At 50.3% G+C, this 22,909-nt stretch overlaps 1 protein-coding gene across 2 annotated transcripts in view; it reads right to left on the minus strand.

The window, feature by feature from the left end:
• Nucleotides 1–22,909, minus strand: part of CYRIA (CYFIP related Rac1 interactor A) — a 97,810-nt gene that overhangs the window by 47,632 nt on the left and 27,269 nt on the right. For both annotated transcript variants that reach the window (XM_066386185.1, XM_066386183.1), the window contains exon 2: nt 6,675–6,826. The gene's annotated coding sequence lies outside the window, so the exon portion shown is untranslated. The remainder of the gene's footprint in view (nt 1–6,674; nt 6,827–22,909) is intronic.

A 22,909-nucleotide genomic window follows, 5' to 3' on the forward strand; every position in this document is an offset into this window, starting at 1 on the left:
TGAAGTCCGCTCCAAATGCACAAAATTTGGTATAGGGCATTCCTTAAAGTAGGGACTCATGCCTTTGCAAATGTCATTCCATCTCCAGGCTCCTTATTCCCAGGTTAGGGCAACTGGAGGCAATCAAGATTGCCAGCCCCCGTCTTCCTCGACCAAGAGAAGAGAAAGAAGGAGTCCTGCGAGGGGACACGGAGGGCCGAGCGGAGGTGCGCAGAGGAAAGTTCCTGAGGCTGCACCCAGCGTTCAGAATTCTGCAGAATTCCTCTGCCTGTTACCAGCCTGGTCTGGACCCCTGCATTCTTCCTGCTTTCCTGGTCAGGGACAGTCCCCAGCCTGGGACCACTGGGCCAGCAGGTTATGAGACCCAAACAGGGAAAGGCAGCCCCCCCCCCAATCAAACACCCCACCCTGAGTGTCCTATTTTCCAACCCAGAGCAGAGGTGCAAGGAGGCCAGAGAACCAGAACAAGGGAGCGAAAAAAGGGCGTCAGCTACGCCCGGGCTCACGGCACAGGCTGGGTAGCACGGACAATAGACCGAGCCCCTTTCACTCTGAACTAGAGCAGCGGTTCCGTGCTCGAGGGCCAACCGAGGCCCCTCCAGGAAAAGGAGAAGGGTCCAGTTCTCAGCTCCCACAGCTGCGTCCTGGTAGCGGTGATGCCAACACCGAGTCCCACACTCCGGTCCTGCTGGACCACCTGGGGGCTCAGCCGGATTCAAAGACTGTCTTGGGGGACGAGTTTGGACATGGAAGCACCTGGACAATCACGTCCAAGTCCCTCATCGTGATGATGGAGAAAGGAAGGGGTGTCCAAGGTCACACGGTGAGCCGTGTCAGAGCGTGGGCTAGACCCCAGCTGAACCCTGACACCACAGTACTGTCCTTTCCTTTCTTTTGTTTGGTTTCTTTCTCTTCTCTTTCTTTCTTTTCTTTTCCTTCATTTCTTTTCTCTTCTTTCTTTTTGAACTTCTCCGTATGTCTGTTAAAGGCACCCAGAGGAAATGCTTACTGTCCAGGAGAACAGCCGGGGTTCTAGACAGAAAGAGGTGAGACAAGGCTCACATTGAGGACTTTCCTGAGAGGGTGAAGAGAAGTCAGGTTCTACGTCTCATACTCAGCCAAGCCCGTAAGGAAGACCTGACTGGCCCTCCGAGAGCAAGCGGCCAGTCTCAGCTCTGGGGAGGGGACTGCTCTCCAGAGGAGGAACGGAGAGACTCCAGTCAGAGCCAAGCATCTGCCTCTTAGGCCGATGGATGTGGCGATGTTTAAGCCAAGCAGAAATGAGACATGGTTCTGTTCAGAGATGGCTCTGTACTGAGGGAGGGGTGCTCTGTGCCTAGAACTGGAACCAGCTGCCTGGTTCGATAGTGAGCTCCCCATCCCTGGAAGCATGTGAGGAGAGAGCAGCATGGGAAGATGTCGCGGTGTGCCAACAGCACAGAAACCTGGAGAGGACTTTCAGACACATGCATCCCTGACTCCACGACAGGGTGCCGCTGAGCTGCCTAGTCTGCACTGTGGAGTTCTAAGGGAGGACCGTGCCCAAGGGAGACTTTTAATTGCTCCTCACTGGTTAGCCAGAGGCTTCGCCTACGTATCAATAAGGTGATATGGCATGTGCAGTGGAAGAGGACACCATTAGCGGAGGGTGTGGTCCCGACCACCTGGTAGCTGTGGGCCTTGGACAAGCTCCCCCATCTCCCTGAGGTACGGTTTCCTCATCTGTAACCAGATCCCAACTCCCTCCTAGTGGGCTTGTGAACATGCAAAACCATGACACGCATCAACCTGGGCACATCTGGGGAGGCGTGCAGATCAGCGAGGTCAGCACTAACGCATCTATTCGTCTTCCAGCCAAGTATGCCTGGAGCTTGTCAGCCCCAGGCTCTGTGCTGGGTTAAAATAAATTCTATATGACACATATGCATATATGTGCATGCATCTATAAATGCACATCTGTAGTATATGCATATGTACATGTACACAAAATATACATTTTTCTCCCAAAGGAAGGTAGAAGGACAGACCCAGTTTTTAAAACTCTTGCAGCTTCCATGGGGAAGAAGCAGACCCAGTTCTCTGAACAGCTGAACTTTGCCACTAGAGGGCGCTGATGCATCTATGCCACTGACCCTGTGTCTGGGGATGGTGAGGATGGAGTCCTCTCCCTCCTCTCTCTACTTCTCTTCTTGGTACCCCCATCCTGTTCTACTCATTCACACCTACATGAGGTCAGAGAAGAGATCACCTCAAATTAGTTAATTTAATTATTTTTAGTCACAGTTGGGAACAAGGTGGGAAGATGAGGGGGTGGCAACTAATGGATTTTTAAATGGCAGAGTTGAGGCATCATCTGTGAGTGACATCCACTCCAGCTATTTCCTCCCTGCCATCAGCACAGAGGATTGAGTGTTGGCCCTTATTTATAGAGTGCTATTCAGTACCAGGAGCATCTCTCTCCCAGATCCCAACTCCTACTCATCCTTCAATGCCCCACTCATACGGCCCCTCTTGGAACCTTCCCCAACTTCCGTGGCTTCTTTTCTTAGCATCCACATCGTTTTGTTCATGCCAGAACTCTTACTCACTATCTGCTCCTGTGACTTTGGTTCCTCTATATTTTTTCCCCCACAAGCTTATGAACTCCTCGAGGGGCTGACCTTGTTTGATTTGTCTGGTCATTGTGGAGCCAATTTGCTGGAGTGGAAATTTTCCACAGGAATGTCCCGCAGGTCGCTTCCACCAATGCTCTTGGAATTCGTTCACCTTGACCACTGCCGAGTCCCGGCTGCAGGGGAGAGGAGGGTCGTTCACTCAGCAACCCTCTGAGCGCCTATCCTCTGTCAGCGCCTGCGATGGACCCCGGGGGTGAACGGCGATTCAATTTGGCTGCTGCCTTTGAGTTGTTAGCCCTAGTTCCAAGGGCTAACACAATGTTTGGCACCTGGTAGCTATTCAGGTGTTATCTACTTAAGGAGTCTGTACATTTCTAAAGAGAACACTCTTAGTTTAGCATTCAACAGAGAGAGTGTTAAGAATGACTATTGCCTATTCATTGTCTGACAAGGAGAAAATGTATCAAGACCTCACTTCCATGACTTCTACTAGAATAGCATGGCCTTTGTCAGCTGTCCTCTCCCATCAGAAGCAAGGCTCATGTTCTAATCACTTCCCAGCAGTCTGTGCACCAGGTTGCATGTGAAACACTGTCCACCTTTAACATTCACACTCCGCGGCGGCGATGCCCTGGACCCCTGCACTCCCGGCGGACACCTCATTCTGTGCGTCTGCAGTGACCTGCTTTCCAGCTGCAGAAACTGTGATCTCATAGCATCACAAGAAATAAGTATAAAACAAGCACTTTACAGGATGGGGAGAGAGTCAAATAAAATTAGACCCTTTACTTCATAAAACTCTAATTTTATCAGGCCATTGATCTTTGCTGAAAGAACTGTCCACAGCTCTGAACTGTCCTCAGGACAGGCTCAGCCTTCTTCGCATGACACCCGAGTTTCCAGCTGCTTATTCTGAACGAGTCCCCCGGTGTCAGCATCGCCTCAAGTGACACTGCATAGCCACAAAGAATGACGCCGCACAGAGACCCTCCGGGGACAGCCCCTGCTCAGCCTCTCCTCTGCCTCCCTCAAGTGTATCACCGTCCCGCTGTTCACCTGCCTGATGACCTCGTTTCCAGCTGAGTGGAGACAGTGTGTCCCCAGGGAGCTTCCCCGGTTCTGCCCTCGGTGTGGGTCTGGGGCCCCTCCTCTGGGCTCCCTCACACCCACTCTTACACTCTTACACAACCCTGAGAAGTGTGTGTTGGCTAGTCACTAGTAGGTCTCCCAGTGAAACACAAACAACTCAAAGGCAGCAGACGAATCGAATCGCCGTTCACCCCCGGGGTCCAGCGCAGGCGCTGACAGAGGATAGGCACTCAGAGGGTTGCTGAGTGAACGACCCTCCTCTTCCCTGCAGCTGGGACTCGGCAGTGGTCGAGGTGAACGAATTCCAAGAGCACTGGTGGAAGCGACCTGCGGGACGTTCCCGTGGAAAATTTCCACTCCAGCAAATTGGCTCCACAATGACCAAATTAGGACAAATGCTCACTTCAACCTAATTTATTGATGCAACTTCCCCAAGCAGCCTTGAACGAGTGCCAGTCCATGGGTCCCTTGATGTCACCAAGTCTCATTCATTTCCCAAGTCTCAGTACCTAGTACTCCGGGCAGGCTTTTGCATGAATGGCTAACACTCTACTAGGCAAGAGCATCCACCCTTATTTCCACTGAGGATGCTTTAGGGATGGGGCCTCAGAGATGCCTCCCTACTTCCTTTGTCAGGCCCTGTTCAAATAACGTCATACCGGGTGGGCCTTCCCTTGTACCCGAGAGAGCAGTAATGTCTGTTCTCCCAACTCCCTAGGATAGATATAGATAGATGATACAGATATAGATAAATATAGATATAGGTTAGATATAGGTAGATAGATAGATAGATAGATAGGTAGATAGATAGATGATAGATAGATAGAGATAGAGATATAGATAAAGATATAGAGATAGAGATATATATAGATATATGTCCAGCCATATATTAAAAATATACATTTTTACATAACACTTAATACTGCCTAATATAATGTATAAACGCCCATTTACCTGTTGACAATCCCTCATCCCACTAGAAGATAAGCTCCATGAGAACGGGAACTTTGGTCCCGTGCTGTACCCATAACACCGAGAAGGACACCTGCCAAGTGACCGAATGGACGGCAGCAGGAATGAACGCCCGCAGAGCGTGCAGACAAGGAAGAAAGCCAATGTCATGGCCCTGAATGAACATACACTTGAAACTCACCCCTGTGGAGTGCCAGGCCAGGACATCGCCCCTAGATGAACTGAGAGCAGCGTCAGAATACCGCCCTGGGTCTGGGGACTCTGCTGCTCTACAGGGAAGAGAGCTGCTGGGAGGGAGACCGTTTTCACCCAAGACCTCATGAGGCAAAGGACAGAGTAAGGGGCTGAGAGAGGGGTGGGCCCTGAAGTCACATATGACAGAGCGGGCCTTCCAGGTGGCTGGGCTGCAGAGGGCACTCTGGCCAAAGACCAGGGGATGGAAGGCTGTCCTGGAAGACAAGCTCTGATCTCAGAAGCCTGTTGACAGCTTCTCTCTTCTGTAATGGGTGGGGACATACAGCGTATGAACACAAGGCCCGTCCCTGGGCTCAGACAGAACTCCACGAAGGATAAAGCTCCATTTCAATAGCTCTAAATGAGGCTGGAGAGGGAGAGAGGTGAACATTTTTTGAGGTCTAATGTAAGCAAAAGCAATGTTAATGCCTTATTTCCTCTGATTGTCACCACAAACCTATAAATGAGAATGTACTGTCCCCATCCTATAGATGGGGAAACAGGAGGTCGGGCATTTAAAATGACTTAAGCAAAAACCACTCAACTAATAAATAGCAGAACTGACATTCAAAGTCTGGTGGGTCTAATTCTGAAGCTCATCTCCTCGTTCTGAATTAGGCTGTAGCTCATGGAGCCACACTCGGAAGAGAACCCGTCAGGGAAATAAGGAAGGGGCTCCAGGTCAAGCTCATGCTCCAGTGAGTAAGAATGTGGTACAAGGCACAAATTGGGATAAGATGGCCCTGGGAACGCAGGATTGGAAAATACCTTAGAAATCACCTAGCCACACTTTCTGTACTCTGCTCTGCCATAGAGATTGCCCTGGTTTTAGTGTTCAAGGAGACTCAAGACATCCAAATGAGAAAGCACTTTAGGAGGGAGGATGGCAGAATGTGACACCAGCAACTGGCAAAGGGTAACAGGTGTGCGTCCAGTTTGACATTTCCGCATCTTCTTCACGATCACTGATCCCGCACGTGTGGTCCCTGGGCCAGCGTACAGGAGGTGTGTTAATAGAACAGTGTCACGGAGCACAACCCTCAGTACGTCTTCAGTCATCAGGAAGGAGCATCAGCTCATGTCTGGTCCAAGTTTAATGAAGAAGTTCAAGTAGATGTGGCCCTCTCTTTGTGGCTAAGAAGAAAAGTGTCCATAACTGATTGGGAGGAGGTTAGAGAGAAGGGAGGTAACAAGAGAGCCGATGTCCTGGCTGTGAGGGAAGGGGGCAAGGGAACTGTGACCTGCGGCTTGTGCACCGTGCATGCTCTTAGGTGACAAGTTCATGCACTGAATTTGTCTCTAAAGATGGTAGAGCGAGTGAGACGCCAGCCAGACCTCTGCACAAGACCTCAAGTCACTTCCAGGTTGGCTATCAAGAAAAAAGCAACTTAAAGCAATTCTACCGTGCTCTCCTCCTGCACATGGCTCTAAGCTACTCTATTTCATGCCCAAACACTCAATAGTCTCGGGATAACTCCCTCTCAGGATGCACTCAGAGTCCAGAGACCTCTATCCACTTCAAAATTACAGCCACCTGGAAATGTCCATCAATTATTAATTAGGTCCCTGTTTTCTATGAGGGTTTTTCCCCCTTTTACATGTATGTGGTGTGAAGAGACATGGTTTCCCACCAAGGATGACAAATCTGGTGAAATGACTATCTGAAATACTCTTAAGTATTTCTATAAGCGTGCATATCAAAGTGCCAGGACCACAGTGCGGCCTGCCACCCCCCATCCCTCCCCCACGTCAGTGCTTTCTTACCTGGAGATAGCTCTAGTGATTCAGGGTCACCAATCCAGGCTGATGGGATGGACCAGCTGAGAAGCCGTCAGGCCAAGACGCGCCTAGCTCCCGAATCAAGGCTGTGGCCCTCTGGAGTCCTGCAGTTTCTCAGTCCTCAACTGAGCGATACTCTGTTAAAAGGGAATGCAAGTCATGTTACTGTGAGAGGCCATTTCCTGTTCGCCTCTCATAACAATACTTTTTTTTTTTCTTTTAAAGGAGAGCAGAGAGTCCCTGAATCCTAGATTCTCAGGGGTGAAAGAAATTCACGCGATAACCTTGTCCCATGCTTTCATTTTGCAGTTGAGAAAAGTGAGGTGAGGATCAGAGGAGAAAACAGCCTCACTTAAGCTTGGCCACTTGGAAAAGGAGTCCAGATGAGAGCGTGTCTCTGAGGCTCTGGCTTTTGGAATTTTTAAAAAAGCAGCCACATGCTCTGGCTGACATCTCAAACAACTGGTCTTTGACCCTGAATGGGAAGCCTTTCTTTTTCTTTTCTTTTTTGTTTTTTAAACAGATTTTTTCAGAAAGGGAGGTGGCACTTTTTCCAGATTGCTGTTTTTGTCCATTTATCCCTGGGAGCTAAATTAGTAAAACAGCCTACCTCAGGCATGTGGTCAGGATGGTTTTCCCTGTTTCCCCTTAGAAAAATATTGTTAGGGAACAGCATGACCCTGAGCACAGTGGGGGTGGGCTTTGTTTTCCAGGGATGGGCGTGTTTGTGCCCAGCGGGTAGGTCTCTCTTGGGTCTCCCTCTGTCTCTGTCATTCTGTCTCTCCCCTCTCTCTCTTTCTGTTTCTCCTGTCTCTTTCTATCTCTGTCTCTGTGTATCTTTCTCCATGTTTCAAAAAAACACAGTAACAGACATGATCCCTTGGGTATCATCGAATAAGTCACTTTTCAGGCTACTGCACACATTTGAAGAGCCATTTTTCTGTGCTGAAAACCAAAACCAGAAATGGGATCTTGCATTTATTAAGCAAATAATGTCTGCCAGGAGCACCATGTGACTCTCACAGATACATTTTCCTAATTTGCCATTTCAAAAATGCCATTAACTTCATTTATCCAAAGGATTAGGGAACCAGACTTCAGAGAGCTACAATGATCTGCAGAGTCATGAAGAGAATACGGTGCAAAATCATTAATAAACTCATCGCTTCCTCCCGAATCTAGCTTCTGTCCATCTAAACTGACTATATTTAATCGGCCAAAACGCTGGGAGTTTTGCTGTGCTTGAGTTCGAATGCAGGAGAATGTCCTTTGGAATTGCCGACTGCTGTAATGGCATACAGATTCTCTTTATGAGATTCTCTGTCGGACGGGGGCCCGAAAGGGCACAGCTTCCTCCCTGCCCCAGCCGGGCTCACGTGCTCGGAGGAGTTGGACTGGCTCTGGCTCCCAGCAAGAGAGAGGGGCCAGCCAGCCAGGAAATCATGATTATCAATGCTCCGCGCTTGTTCCTGTTCTCAGACAACAAGGGACAGGGCTGAGGGATGGGGTGGGGGTGGAGAAAGAGGAAGAAAAAACAGGAAGTGAAGGGGGAAGGGAAGGAAATGATAGAGAAAACACAGCAACTTTGAAAAGTCCTTGCCCTGATGAGAAAGTAATCTCTGAGCCGGCGCTTCTGGGGCCGGCGCGGCAATCTGGGGAAGCGGGTCATGGTGGCAGCATGGAGAGACTGCGGTGGGTGCCCATACATTGCCCACACAGAGCACAGCCCCAGGGAAAGGCTCCCTGGCACAGGAGCTGTTTCCCACAGGCACCTGGGTGTAGACCAAGAACAGACCAAATTTCCAGGGAAGAACTCTGTGGGAAGACCCTGTCTCTTACCTCCCGGATGTGAGAGAGACCAGGTGTGCCCCACAAGGACTTGCAAACAATAAGGAGGCGCTGTTGACGTGATGGGGTCTCGGGGGGGGGCTACCCTACCCCCACACTTCTCTCCTTCTCTTTCTCAGATGCTCTCTAAATTATCACCTGCTTTCTGTGTATACATTTGGGACTTGGTTCACCCAACTGGGCCCAGCAAGAACCCGCCTTCTTCTACCACAAAACGAAGAGGGTCAGGCCCACAGAATGGTGGGTCACCTCCAGAGTCTGCTCTAAGATACTTCTTATCCATTTTGTTCACTTGGCTTGTTCATGGGCTCTTGTAAAAGTCCCCCACATGTGGTGGGCATCATTAAGAATGACAATCACCGGTAAGTTGAGCAACCGCACAAATAGACAACCCTAAAAAATAATCTAATCACATTGATGGATACTGGGGCATAGGACAGGGGTTAGGGGATGTACTAGCCCGAGGGCACGCCCTCAGACTTCCCCAAATTGGCTGTGCACCTGGGGAAGCTAACAAAAGTACAGTACAGCCCCAACCTGGGGCAAGGGTCAGAGCTTCTGAGCGTTTCTCTGTCACTAACCTGGCTCTGGTCCACGACTCGCATTCCAGTCCTCATCAGGGTTCACCTCCACCCATCTAACAGATTCTATCACAGAGGCCCCACCAGGAAGAACTGGCCTTGATTTAATAAATTATTTCCCCACCGTTCAAACAACAAGAGCAACAAAATGGAAGCATATGTGTGAGAGGAGCTTAAGCTTTTGGAAGTGATGGCTGGTGGTTTCCTGTTTGAGTTACTCATGGGCCAGATGTCCATGAGGGAGAACAGAGAAAGACACAACTTTCATGCGGGCCTGCAGGCAGCACAGCCACACACAATAGCGACACTGATATGCTTCCGTCACCAGCAGTCATGGCCAGCTGGAGAAGTTGCTACAGCCCCTCAGGTCCATGCAGGAGGCTGACACCACCCGAGACCATGCAGGTGTCCTTTAGCACACAGCAGCCAGCAAGATGCTTTTTAATAGCTTGTCTTCTTTGGTCATTTTTAAGAGAGGCAGAAAAACAGGGAGGTAATTATCCCATTTTAAAAATGAAGAACGGAAATGCAGAGACACAAAATGACTTACCCAGAGTCACATAACAGAACTGGGACTAGAACAGGCATCTCCTAGACATCCAGTCTTGTGACCTTTTCACTTCTCTTGCTGGAAGTGAAATAACCCTGCCCCATTCAGTGGAGAGACTGAGGAATTGCTTAGACTATTCTGGAAGTAAACATTCCCACCCTCCTGGGCGAGCAGGTAAGGAATCTGCAGCCCGGGGTGGAACACGTGTGTTCCCAGTCTCACTAACCAGCAGCAGGGCCAGCCTGTGAGTCTGGAGACCTCGGGGTGGCAAGACTGCGATTCATCATGTACCTACTATGTGTCGGGGTTTGTGCAGCACTGTTACGTCTTTAAACCTCACAGCAGCCACATAGATTTGCGGATGAGAAAACTGAGACACTCGTCCAAGGGATTCAGCTTTGGAGTGGCAGTGCCATGGTTTGAAGTCAGGACGTGGTGAAACACTTCTTCTCTAAGCAGTTACATTAAAAAGAATGGGTGAGGCATACAGAAAGGCAAATTAGTAGAAAGGAATAAGGACCAAAGGAAGGACAGGACAAACAGATGATGCCTTCATTCAAAAGGCAGAGGAAGGAGGCAAGTCTCCACGTGGGAATATTGCGAACTGCTGAGTGGGCCCTGGAGTCAGCCAGCGCCAGTAAATGACATCTGGCCTTGGTGTTTACACAGCCTGGCTCGGTGGGAGGGAGGAGGAAGTAGGCCAGGCTGGGCAGCGGGTGGAGGAAAGGCCTGAGAGGGCAGAGTCGTCAGGGCGGGGAAAAGCGACGTCGCAGGAATCCAGTGCCCATGTCAGAGGGGCAGGGACCCACTGGTCAGGCAGGTGAGCAAGATGCTGTCAAATGTCCCCATCTGGGACGCTGCACACACTGACAGGGACACCGGGCTCTGGTCTCAGCCTCGTAAAGGTCTAGGGATCAGGATGGAACAGCAATCGTCTCTGAGCACTTCACAGATGGAGAGATTAATAACAGTCAAAGAAGAAGAATGTCATTTGCTGGCAACCTATTACATGTCCGGAAACAAGCTAGATGCTTCACATAGGTTATTTAGTAATTATACCACCTCTGTGAGGGCCGTATGATTATTCCTAATTTATAGGTGAGTGACACTGAGTAACTTCCTAAAGGTCTAAAAGCTAGTCATCTATGAGAAAGGACCCGAAGAACGGTCTATGTGGCATTTTGTCCCATGACGTCACCACCTGGAAACCACATGTGCTGGAAATGGTGACTTGCCTTACCCATGACCGTACAATGGTGCTAACCCACAGCCAACTTACGCTGTCAAAACACAAAGGTCCAGGTTTTTACTTAAATGTATTATCTGCATTGCAGTGCATGCTCAAGGTCACACACAATCAAGGTGACCGTGCGATTTAGCATCTAAACCTGAATACTTGTGGGAGTGAAAGGGAAACCATTAATGCCACTAGGACAACAGGAGTAAATCAGGACTGTCCCAGGCACCCAGGATGTGTGGTCACCCTGATATCCGCATCCCACGGGCCAGTTATTTTTATGCTGTTATGTCGGTAGAGAATGGTCCAGGACAGTGCCCTGCTTTGCAAGCCACACAAATATTCCTCTGCAACAACTCATTCTCCCTTTGCTCACCGGAATGTCTGCGCAATCTTCCAGGCCTTAGGCCTTACATATAAAACAGGCTGATGCAACTTGGTTATAAAGCAGTCATGCTATGGCGGGAGAAGCCAAGGTGTGACTGGCTTTAGCAATATATTTTGAAAGAACTATTGGGTTCCCTGTGGCCCGACAGCCAGAACCTGAATGTGCAGCTGCTCCAATAACCAGCCAGGCCCCTGATGTGAGGGCTTGGTGGCCCTCCTGGCTAAGGCCACTGAAGGCAGCTGGACAGGCAACCCATGCGGGAAGCCGCTGCTGGTGCCCAGATGCCCTGGAGACTGCAGGCCAGCGACAGGACACGAGACCGTGTTTCCTTAAGAGGCAGCATGTTGCTGGGGCAGGACAAGCCTTTCTCTGCTGCCAGCAGGACCTGACCCTGCCCGGAGGGCATGGAGCTGGGGCCCTTGGGCGGGGCATCGCCCCTTCACCCCACCAGCCTGGGGAGGACAGAAACAGTGCTGAAAGCCGGCTTTTGTTTTCTTTTCCCCTCACATGCTGCCTCTTAAGAGTCTCTGACCAAGAAGAGCAAAGAATCAGCTGTTCTTTTAAAATCAGGAAATAGTCTTGACCCAAACTCACCCATCAATGCCGGTCAAGTAAGTGCTACAAGGAAAGTGACACCGGGCATCACAGGACGGCTGGCCCAGAGACCTCCTCCCGTGCCAGAGAAGCTGACGGTCTGAGAGCCCGGAGCGGCCCGGAGGGGCCGGCGCAGGCCCTGGGCCCCCATCCTGCAGTCCCACAAACAGCCAGGCTCTATCAGTGTCACGGAGGAGCTTCTACAGGGGTCATATTTGGTAAAGAGGTAAGGAAGGCTCCTCCTCGAAATTACGGTAGGTCACACTCACAGGCTGCGGGGGTTAGGGCATGACTCATCCTTTGGGGGGCCATCCTTGAACCCACTACTGTTATTAGCGTTATCATCACCGTTATTGTTATTATTACTAATAGCATTCAGGAGAGACCTCTGTCCTAGAGAAAGGAAGGGAAGAGACTTTTCCAATGCCACTCCACAAGCAGGTGCAGGTGCCAGGGCTAGAACACAGATCTCCCTGCCAACTCTGTTTCTTCCACATCAAGAGGCTGGGAAGCCAGGGTAAGAAGCTGAAATGGGAGCAGCCTAGGGACCCAGTGGTGACCAACCGAAGTGGCCCGAGCTCAAGCAATCCTAGATTGTCAGAGGCGGAGTAGATGATGGTGGTGGGACAGCATATGACTTTTCCTCACTGTGCGCCGGCCGTGCCCCGGGCCCTGTGCGGCACTCTCACGTCACATGACTGTCGCCCCGGGCACATCAGTGAGGTGGTACTCCCATCAGCTATATCTTGCATCAAGGAACTGGAGAGTGACTCAGAAGGGCTGAGTGACCAGCCCATGGTGAACTACATACATTCATAAGGGTTGATAATGAAGCACACGTTCGACCCAAGTTCAATCTCACAGCCTCAGTCCAGCCATCGTGCTGCACAGCCAAGGAGGGCCCGTCCCTCACTCCCAGATGGGGTATCTGACACAGCATGGGGGGGCAGTGGCCAGCGGCAAGGGGTAGTAGAACTGAGACAAGAGGCCAGGGCTCTGCTCCAAAGCTCTCATTTGCTCCACTGCCCGGGGTGTGGTTTAACATCTCTTCTGGGCTGCGCCCCACCCGCACAGCCATTGTCCCTGTGTGAGTGGCGGGAGGACACCAGTCAAACTGGCTAATGAGTTCAGAAAACCCCACCCAGTTTTTCCACCGAACCAAACTGCCGAGGTCAATGCCTTCTCTTTCAGAGTGCTTCACAGTGTTGGGTATATCAGCTCTTCTTCTGGGGTGGGGAGTGGAAGACACTTTACAAATCAGGTGAGATGCGTATTCTCCCTCTGACAAGTCCAAACGTCAGTAAATTAACGTCAGCCCAGCTGACAGCCTGGGCTATCAGCTCATGTTCCTTTCTCTCTTCCCAGGGCTGCAGCCACAGGAGTGTCGCCTTAATAACTGACCAGGTTGGAGGCGTCAGCCACCGACACTACCTCCTTTCCACCGGCAGGCAGCCCTGAGACAGAGATGAAGAAGCACGCTTTGCCAGTTACAGTAATGGTCGCAGGGACTGAAAATACTGCACGGGGAATAGTCAATAACATTGTAATAACTAGGTAAGATGTTGGGTGGGCACTAGCTTACTGGCTGGGGTCACTTTATAATGTATATAAACGTCTAATCACTAGGTTGTACACCTGAAACTAATATAATAGTGTATGTCAACTGTAATTGAAAAATAAATTAAAATAAATTTTTTTAAAGACAGAAACAAACACAGCTCAAGCTGGAGAGGCCGTGCCTGACAACCAGTGACAGGAGCCAGGACGGAGCCTCGATGTGGATGAATGCTTCATAGGGACAGGCAAGGCAACTGAGATCAATCCCCAACTTGGCCTTGGCTGGGCTGTGTGACCTTGAGTCCCTCATTTCTTCTCTCTGATCCGCCGATGCAAAATCTCTCAAACGCACATCTTACAATGAAGGGCGTACGTCAGCAAGCTTCTCTGGGCTGCTGTGAAGACCCAGTGAGCTTGCCCTTCTAAAGTACTGTAGCTGTTCAGGTTTTAATTCTGCCACTGGCTGGGAAGCTTTCTGAGAAGAGGGCAATGCCTCGTTTATCCAGAGCCCTGCACACATGATGAGGGCTGAGGGTTGAATCTGTATAATTTGGCTCTCGTGAGGACAGTGAACAGCTCAGTGTGTCTGGGGAGGGAGAACGAGGAGGCAGGAACACAGTAAAAAAAGAGGCCGGTCTCAGGCTGTGCAGGACTTTACATGGCACTACAGTGATTATGATGCCCAACACTAAATCGAATGATTTAGTAAGTATTAGTGGGAGGACGGTGCAGTGGGAAGAGCCTGTGGTTCTTGAGCTCAATACATGTGAACTGTAACTTCCTGGAGCCTTGGCTGCCCTGTCTCTGTAATGGGAACAATAGGTCCATTTCAAGGTCATTGGGGTTACCCAACGTTGAAAGTGGCCAGTGCAGTACTTGGTACCTATTTGAACTTCAGCAAAAACAACTGCCCCAAATGAGTGGGCCAAAGCTGACCCAGACTGTCAGAGTAAGCAAGTATTCTGGAAATTCAAGGCCAGTGCTGTCTAGGACTAAGAAATGGTGGCAAGACCAGACGGCACTGGGTACAATCTGAGAGCCAATTGGGCTGTAGCCATCTGTCATCCAAGTTTCCAACAATGACTCTGCCATGCTCCAGAGATCCGCAAATACTTGGGGCACTCACAGACCCCAGACCACACGGGTCTCACACGGCAAACACCGCCCAAGGGCCACAAGCCACCTGTGAGCTCCCCAACAGCCCCTGCCTTACAGTGCCACCAACAAAAGCCACCTCTTGGGTGACTAACACTGGGTGTTTTATAAAGATTGCATTTACCCCGAGTCTGACAGATGGCAAAACACTGTGGGTTGAGAAGCAGGTTTCTGCTTTGACCTTAAACGTTTCTTAGACACTGGGCCAGTCGCTCCCTACCATCCAATGCAGTGGGCGTTGGAACCTGGGACCCTCATGTCTACAAAGCCTTCCCACAAGGTGTTTCTGCAAGAGCCTCACCTATGACAGACACTGCCATTTGAGAATGTAATTTTCTACAAGGCAGGCTTCTGCTAAAAACCCCACGGAAATGGGGCCCTCTGGCAGATGGCCCCCATTCATAGCCACAGGGAATACTCTGCAGCCCACAGGTAGCTGGAGTCCAGTTCTTGCCCCACCAGTTCCTGGCTGTGCAACCTCAGGTGAGTTCCTTCACCCCCTCTGAGCCTCCACTTCCTCCTGCGAGCCTTGAGGCCATGGGATCGGGCTCGTGCCATGTCCCTACATTCCCAGCACACCTTGTTTTACTTCACAGGGAGCATCGGCCTCACTTTACTCAAATGCTACAAGGTGACCCGTCCTTCCTCGCCGTGGACAGAGCCAGGTACACTTCCACAAAGCGGGCATGGGAGGACATGGGGACTTCCATTATTCTGAGTAAGGGGAGAGAGTGCGTGCTGGCACGGGGAAGAATGATGGAGAAGGTACCCGGGACAGCTGGGAGCCGGCTTATCTATGCTGCGGAGCACGGTCACCCTGGCCTAGGACGACAGATACTGGCGATGGCACGGAGATAACGCACAACTGCTGCCACCCGGTCCTGGTCCCCACTGCAAGGCAAACCGGGAGTCACGTGATCAGCCTTCGGGCCGCATTCACCCTCAAGACTCAGTGCAATCCTGCTTTCCCAACAGCACAGGGCTGCAGGGCGTGCATCCCATACCCCTCACTGGGGTCCCAGGCACCCTGCATTTGGCCATGAGGAAAGGAGAGGTGGGAGCTGTGGACAGGAGAATGCTGGGGATAAGCTCCCCCCAGAAATCAACTACAGAAAATGGACTTTTCCCTTGGGAACCACCACCATCTAACAAAATCCATATTCCTAAACCTAGCGTTCAGGTCCATACAAATTAAGAAGCATTCTCTATATAATCCCTCATATAAGCCCATATGATTTACTGCCACTTTGAGTGTTCTTGCCCTGATATGCAGACTTACACCTCCACGCTCCTCCGCTCTTCCTGTCATCATCGAGGCCAGCAACAGCCTCACCTCCTCCATGAAGCCTTTCCTGATGCTGCTGGCACCCTGCTTCACAATATCCCCCTCTCTCTCTGAACTCTCATGGCACACTCTATCTGCACCTTTCAGCATCCCGCACCCACGGACTTACACCTCCACGCTTCTCCGCTCTTCCTGTCATCATCGAGGCCAGCAACAGCCTCACCTCCTCCATGAAGCCTTTCCTGATGCTGCTGGCACCCTGCTTCACAATATCCCCCTTTCTCTGAACTCTCATGGCACACTCTATCTGCACCTTTCAGCATCCCGCGCCCACGGGTTGCCTCATCACTTTTTGATTGGACTGTTGCACCAACCACGTGACTGATCTCCTCCTGCCTGCACCATGGCCCAGTGCTCTGCAGAAAGAACTTTCTAAAGTACAGCTCTGATGATGTGTCTTCTCGGCTTAAAACCCTTCCAGTGCTTCCCACTGCTTCTGGGATGAAATCCAAATGCCACAGCATGCTCCCGCCCTTCCTCGGGTGCTAACCACATTCAGACACATCTAACTGCTCCCTGAGGTTATGTAATGAGATGGCACCAAAGGTGGAAAGAGAAACCAGGTCTAATAACCGGAGACGGGTTCTTCCCACCGTCCTAGACTCCCCCAGGTTTAATGCTGGGCCATAGAGGAGATGGCTAGGCGCATGTTACAAAACCATGGCCAAGGTCAAAATCACAAGACCAAGCTTAGTCCTTAGGCTTGATGAGTTTTTAATACTGACAACCAGGCTATCCACTAAATAACTAATCGCGAGAGTAGGCATCTGAAGCTCAGACATAAGAAAGTGCATTTGCTGTTCATATCAACAGTGAGGAGAAGATCATTATTTCTCCTTTCACACTGTGGATGCTAAGGTTTACAGAAGTCACAGCTCCTATCAGCACTGAAACTCCAGCCAAGATGCTTCTCCGCACACTCAACATATCTGAGGCTGAGCAGCAGCCTTTACTTCCTGCCCAGGGTCCATGCTGGCCAGGAGGTCCTACTGATCGCTCCTTAGGGCTGCCGCTCTAAGCCTGGAACTCTCCCACTGCTCCAGCAACCCCTTAGATAGAAAGATCACGTAAAGAAATGTTCATTTAACAGAGAAAGGGAGGAAGAAAATGCCATTCTAACAGCTTTATACTGATCTGAACAGATGAGCAAAAACGCTTAGCAGGCTAATGCCTCCCCATCACACTTCACAGTAATGAGCGCGTGTGGTTATAAGAGAAGGGGGATGGGTGGAAGGACAAGGCCCAGAGGAAGCAAGACGAACATCTGAGCAAAGTGTACATGGATCCAGGGGGCTCCTGGAGACGGGTGACACGGACTTACCGGAGCCAATCATACGTTACCTCCTCCCAACACCCCCTGCAGTGAGGTCTGATGAATAGAAACCAGCCACGGTGGGAGTATTTACATCATGAAATTGGCAAACACTCTTAACCAGGGGTGTTTTGTTTTTGTTTTTCTCAGGGAGTCAGTTAATAAAACATTTACTAGCCCGCCACTAAATGGATCCAGGCGAAGGACACTGGGTTGGGAAGACAGGAGATTGAAAATGCAGCTCTGCCTCCAACACACTGTTTGATGGGCAAGTTTCTTCTCTTTCTGGTCCTCTGCTATCTAACAAAAGGGGAGTAAAATCCTTGCTTTCCTTGCACATAACTATCTATATAAACTAAGACAGGGGACAGAAGGGCATTTTGGTCAATGTAAAGCCATGAGGACCTATTTGTCAATGTCTGCACACATTTTTTGTTGCCACAACTGAATTGAGTGGTGCTACTGGCACCCAGGGAAGCTGTAACCCCTCCCCCAACCCATGAGACAGTCCCAACAGAGACTTATTTTGCCCAAGATGTCAGTGGTGCCCAGGTTGAAAAACCCAGATCTAAAGATAATCAAACACAGTGGCCAAGTCAAGTTGTTGGGTTTTTTTTTTAAGACATCAGCGTCCAAGAGAATCAAAGGAAACTGGTCTGTTGTCAGGAACCCTGGAGGCCAATGGCAGAATATGGCAAGGTGTGCTACAGGTGCCAACGCAAGACGAAGTCAGAGCTCTTGCCCTAACGTGGTGCTGAGCACACAGTAGGTGCTCAATACTGGTTTGTGGGAAAGCCAGATGGGTCCAGTCGAAACCATAACGTGCTCTGTCCAGCAGGCTCACACTCCAAGCCGGGCACACTACCTCCGCTCTCCCTAAACGACAACAGACAGAAGCCTCCGACCAGGGTGATCTCACCTCCTCTGCGAGGAACATGGGAAACAGCGGTGTGACATCACCACCGGCTATCACAGCGGCAGTGGTCAGAAGAGCAATTTTATTTAAGTCACTTTCTAATATGAGTTGAAATATCTTTAGAGGTGAGGTTTTCAAACCCTCCTCTGGGGGAAGCAGTTGTTAAAAACACACAGCAGGCCACCTGCTTCTGACACATTCAGAAACCACACTTTCCAGACAGCCCTTTTATCCCTTGTACCACTGGGGGCTGAAAATACATTTAGCACAAACCACCCGAGGCAGAAACAGCACTAGGAAGGGAGCTGGATCAGGATGGGAACAGGCGACTCAGACACCCACAGGGGCGGGGGCAAAGCAGTGACAGGAGGACACTCACTGGCCCTGGGGGCCTGGAGTCGGGCTTAGGGTGCTGCAAGGGAAGCTTAACCACAAGCCTCCCCCAGAAGTCGCCCACAAGGCTCCCAACTCTCCATCCTCCCACTGGGAGTGGCAGCTCATTTCTCAAGGAATGGGTGACTGGACAGAGGACCACCCCTGGTGTCGCCTGAAGAGCAGAATCTCCCCTGTAAACCACCTGACTCACAAAGCCCTGTAATTAAAAGCCCAAGGGTTCAGACCTAATTCTAGGTGTGGCGGGGCCCTGGGAGCAGAATAACCAGGCGATTTGCCCTTCCTGGTCTATGAATGACAACTCACTTGACTCAGGGAGACACACAGAGGCCCAGAGCTGGAAGCCAGCTGAGCTGCGGGGCCCCAGCCCTGCGCTGCGCCCACCTGCACTTCCGGGAGAGGGACTGTGGCCCGGGAGGAGATGGGCTTCCCCAGGGTGGCTCTCAGCTCCTCGCTGCCCCGAGGGTAAACAGTTTCTGATGCTCCTGCCTTGAACAAATTCTTTTCTTTCTTTATTTAACGTTTTACAATTCAAAGCAGTAACATGACAACTCCTTCGGTCATGATAAAATCATTTTGATATTTTATTAATAATTTCTTCATGTAATAGCTTGCAAGCTTGACTTTTTTCACACCAATAATGACCAACATTTCTGAATATCCTTTATGTGCTAAACACTTTACAAAATAGTCTCTCATTATTTAAAAATAATGGCTTTATATAACCTCTTGCTGATTCAGACATAAAGATTCAGTGTTTATGTGAATTCCCTGACCTCATCATACAGCCTGTTGGTGGCAGAAGTGGGATTCGCATGTAAGTCTGTCTGACTCTTGAATTTTGTGTTCCTCCAACTCTAATGACCTGCTTGTCTCCCAATGACATGTTGACTCAGTGCTAACTAGATCAGCACCACAGACTTGGGAGACCAGCCTCCTTCTTAAATGTGTCCGCTGGGCACAGTGCCCATGGCTCGGGTCCAGGAAGGGAGTGAGTGGAGCAGCGGCTGCAACTTCACCTTGGAGTCTGAACGGCACGCAGGACAGTCACCAAATACCCGGTGGGTTGCGTCTTCGTTTGGGGTGCATGCATTGGGACAGTGACGAGGAGGAAGAGTCCCACTGAGGCCCGCCCCACAGCCCATCCCTGGCTTCCTGTGTTTCTCCTACTTTGAAGATGAAGGTGCTGAGATCAAAGCTCGGTGCCTTACCTGCATTTGCTGGTGGCCCATGAGCTACTGGAGAAAATAAATACATAAACCAGCAATTAAAATACAGACATTCCTTGACTTACGATGAGGTTCCATCCTGAAAAACCCATCAAAACTTGAAAATACCATTAAGTCGAAAATGCATTTGGCACACCTCACCTACCAAGCATCAGAGCCTTGCCTGGGATGCTGGGACACTCACATGAGCCCAGTGTGAAGCAAAAGCTTCTGACACACAGCTCACTTTATAGCGTTGGCTATCTCATGGAATTTGTTATGCATATGGCTTTTGCACCATCACAAGTCAAACGCTGGTCATTTGAGCCATCGTAAGTCAGAGACCACGTGTACAGGGTGGCAGCTGCTGGACTGAATGGCACAGGCTGATGCAGAGTCTCCAGTGATGGGGTCTAACCTCACCCGTTCGGTGGGACCTGGGAGACGAAGGCTTCACAGAGAGGCCAGTGCCTGAGCTGAGTCTGGAATCCACACAGGGTTGAGCAGAGGCAGACCGGGTCATAAGAATGAGAGCGAGGAACAGGGGTGCTCAGGCAGAGGTCACAAGGCAATAAATAAGTGTGGACAGGAGAGAGGAAACTCGGGAAGTAAGAAACTGCATGGAGCTGGGCATAGCCGGACAACGACGGCATAGCCGGGCAACGACGGCAGAACCGGACAAGGACGGCAGAGCCGGGCAACGACGGCAGAGCCGGACAACGACGGCATAGCCGGACAATGACGGCGGAGCCGGACAACGACGGCAGAGCCGGGCAACGACGGCATAACCGGACAACAAGGGCGGAGCAGGAGAGAGGCCTGGAGAGGCGAGGGTGGAGCCAAACATGGGCCCTGCAAGCCTCGTGAACGAGCCTACACTCTAAATGGGGGCTGGATCTATAACTTACCTTTCATTATCTGACAGTGACAGTGTGATGTTTTATATCAGATACAAATATTTCTCATTACTCTAGTGGTAGTGACCTTAGTTAAGTGACTTCTCTACTCTGGCTTCACTTATTTTATCTCTAAAATGGGAAAACATATCTCAAGGGCATTATAAGAATAAGGTGAGCCCTGGCCAAATAGCTCAGTTGGTTGGAGCATCACCCCAATACATAAAGGTTGCAGGCTCGAACCCCGGTCAGAGCCCTTACAGGAACAGATCAATGTTCTGGTCTCTTTCTCTCTCTCTCCCTTAGTCTCTCTCTCTGAAATCAATAAGTTAAAAAAAATTTTTTTGTCAAAAAAAAAAAAAAAAAAAAAAGAAATAGTGAATACAAGGATTATGAAGGATTAGAAACAGATTCGAAATCCATATGGAGAATTATACCTGACTTCTCTCAAGACTGCATGAGAGAGAGGTCAGCACTGTAGAATGGGCCCCCCAAAAAAGAATAAACTGGGTGGGAGATTAGGGTGCACGGAGCTGAGACCACTTTCTTCCACTGTAGGTGCCCTGTCAGGAGGGCCCTACCCAGGGCAGCACCTGGGCACTGACTTGTCCTGGGAGCCTGTGTTCTGGGCTCAATTTCTGGTCCCTGTGACAGCTGAAAGGTTGCAAAAAACCAAACACAGGAAACCCACCTTGCCTATTTATCCAATGTTTCCAATTTCAGATAACAGAATTATTTTCACAAAGCCTCAGTGGCTAAGACATATCTGCTATTCAGAGGAAACACCAGGGTCTTTGCTATGGTGGTGGGCACAGAAATGCCCGGGGAATCTGGGTGAGTCCTCCCTCCGTCAGCCTGGCCCTGTGGATGCCTGCCTCCCGCTGCAATCAGGCAGGACAAAGCTCCCCAAGCTGCTGCCCACCGGGTTCCAGGCTGCAGGCCCGCGCAGGGGAGGCAGGCTCTGCAGAGGGACCTTCCCCAACCATCGCACAATTCATCGCCTTGATCAGCACCATGTCTCCTCCTGCATTCTGTAACACACTTTTCTTCCCATCTCAGGAAGAATGGAACGACAGACGCTGCTGCTGAGGGGGAAAATGTCTGTAAAATTTAAACCATGGGGCATTTGTTCCAGACTCCTGGGTAATGATGTCTCTTGATATATAATTCATGATAGCCTTAAAACTTGGCCTACTTTGACACAGAGATCATATATTTTGGAGATGTCAGGAAGGGGGAGGGAGAAAATCATTTTTAATGAACCTTCTGTATTGACCTTTTGAGCAAAGCCAGACAATATTTTGGACCATTCTTTTCTCCCATAAGGTCTTCCCTTAAAAAGGCTTTTATTTTATTATTTTTTTCTTTCTTTCTCTCTCTTAAATCAACAAGGCAGCATATCCTGCAGTTTCAGTTTAATCTTCTGTGACACTAGATAAAAGATGAGGCTGAATCCATCTGTTAGCACACACAAGGGCTGCAAACAGTGTGAAAGCAGGAACACACGCATGCACGCGCGCGCGCGCACGCACGCGCACACACACACACACACACACACACACACACACACACACTCCTTGCAAAAAGAGGAAAAAAATATCCACACTTTCAAAAAAAATTTATCATCAGCAACCCTACCGAATGCCGACCAGATAGCAGCACTTTTATCCTTTTATGGGCAAATTCAGGAGGAAGCCAGCCTTGCCACAAAGGCTGTTCCCCCATGCGGCCACATGAATCTGGATGCTGGGGCTGGCTGCAGGCCAGGCACCTCCCCCACAGCCTGGGGTTCCAATCTCACCAAAATCAGCTGCTCCCCCTGGGTGTCATTACCTGCCACTTCTCAGCCCTCGGGAGCTGATGCTGAGAGAGTCCCAGAGCAGCCAGAGGATGTCCATTCTTAGGGACAAAGGCCATGCTCCTGGGCTGATTCTCTGGGGGAAATGGGCAGGCAGGCTGCTGGGGCACCATCTGAATTGCTTGGCATTTCCTACGGCAATGCTGGACGGGGTGCACGTGTGTTGCTTCTCTGGGCTTTGAGCACTGCTTTTGTTCAACGATTCCTGAAAATGCCGAATGTTGTTGATCGGCTCAGATGCTGACCAACAGAGGATCAGAGACTGGAGGTTGGTGGTGATGTGGCCCAGGCCCTCGCCAGCACCCACTCTCAGGGCTCACTTCTCCACCATTGCCTCTTTACACCGGGCACAGTGCAGGGGGGCAATCTTAAAATGCAGAGT

The sequence above is a fragment of the Saccopteryx leptura genome, chromosome 5 (genome assembly GCF_036850995.1).
Source record: "Saccopteryx leptura isolate mSacLep1 chromosome 5, mSacLep1_pri_phased_curated, whole genome shotgun sequence".
Taxonomy (NCBI): domain Eukaryota; kingdom Metazoa; phylum Chordata; class Mammalia; order Chiroptera; family Emballonuridae; genus Saccopteryx; species Saccopteryx leptura.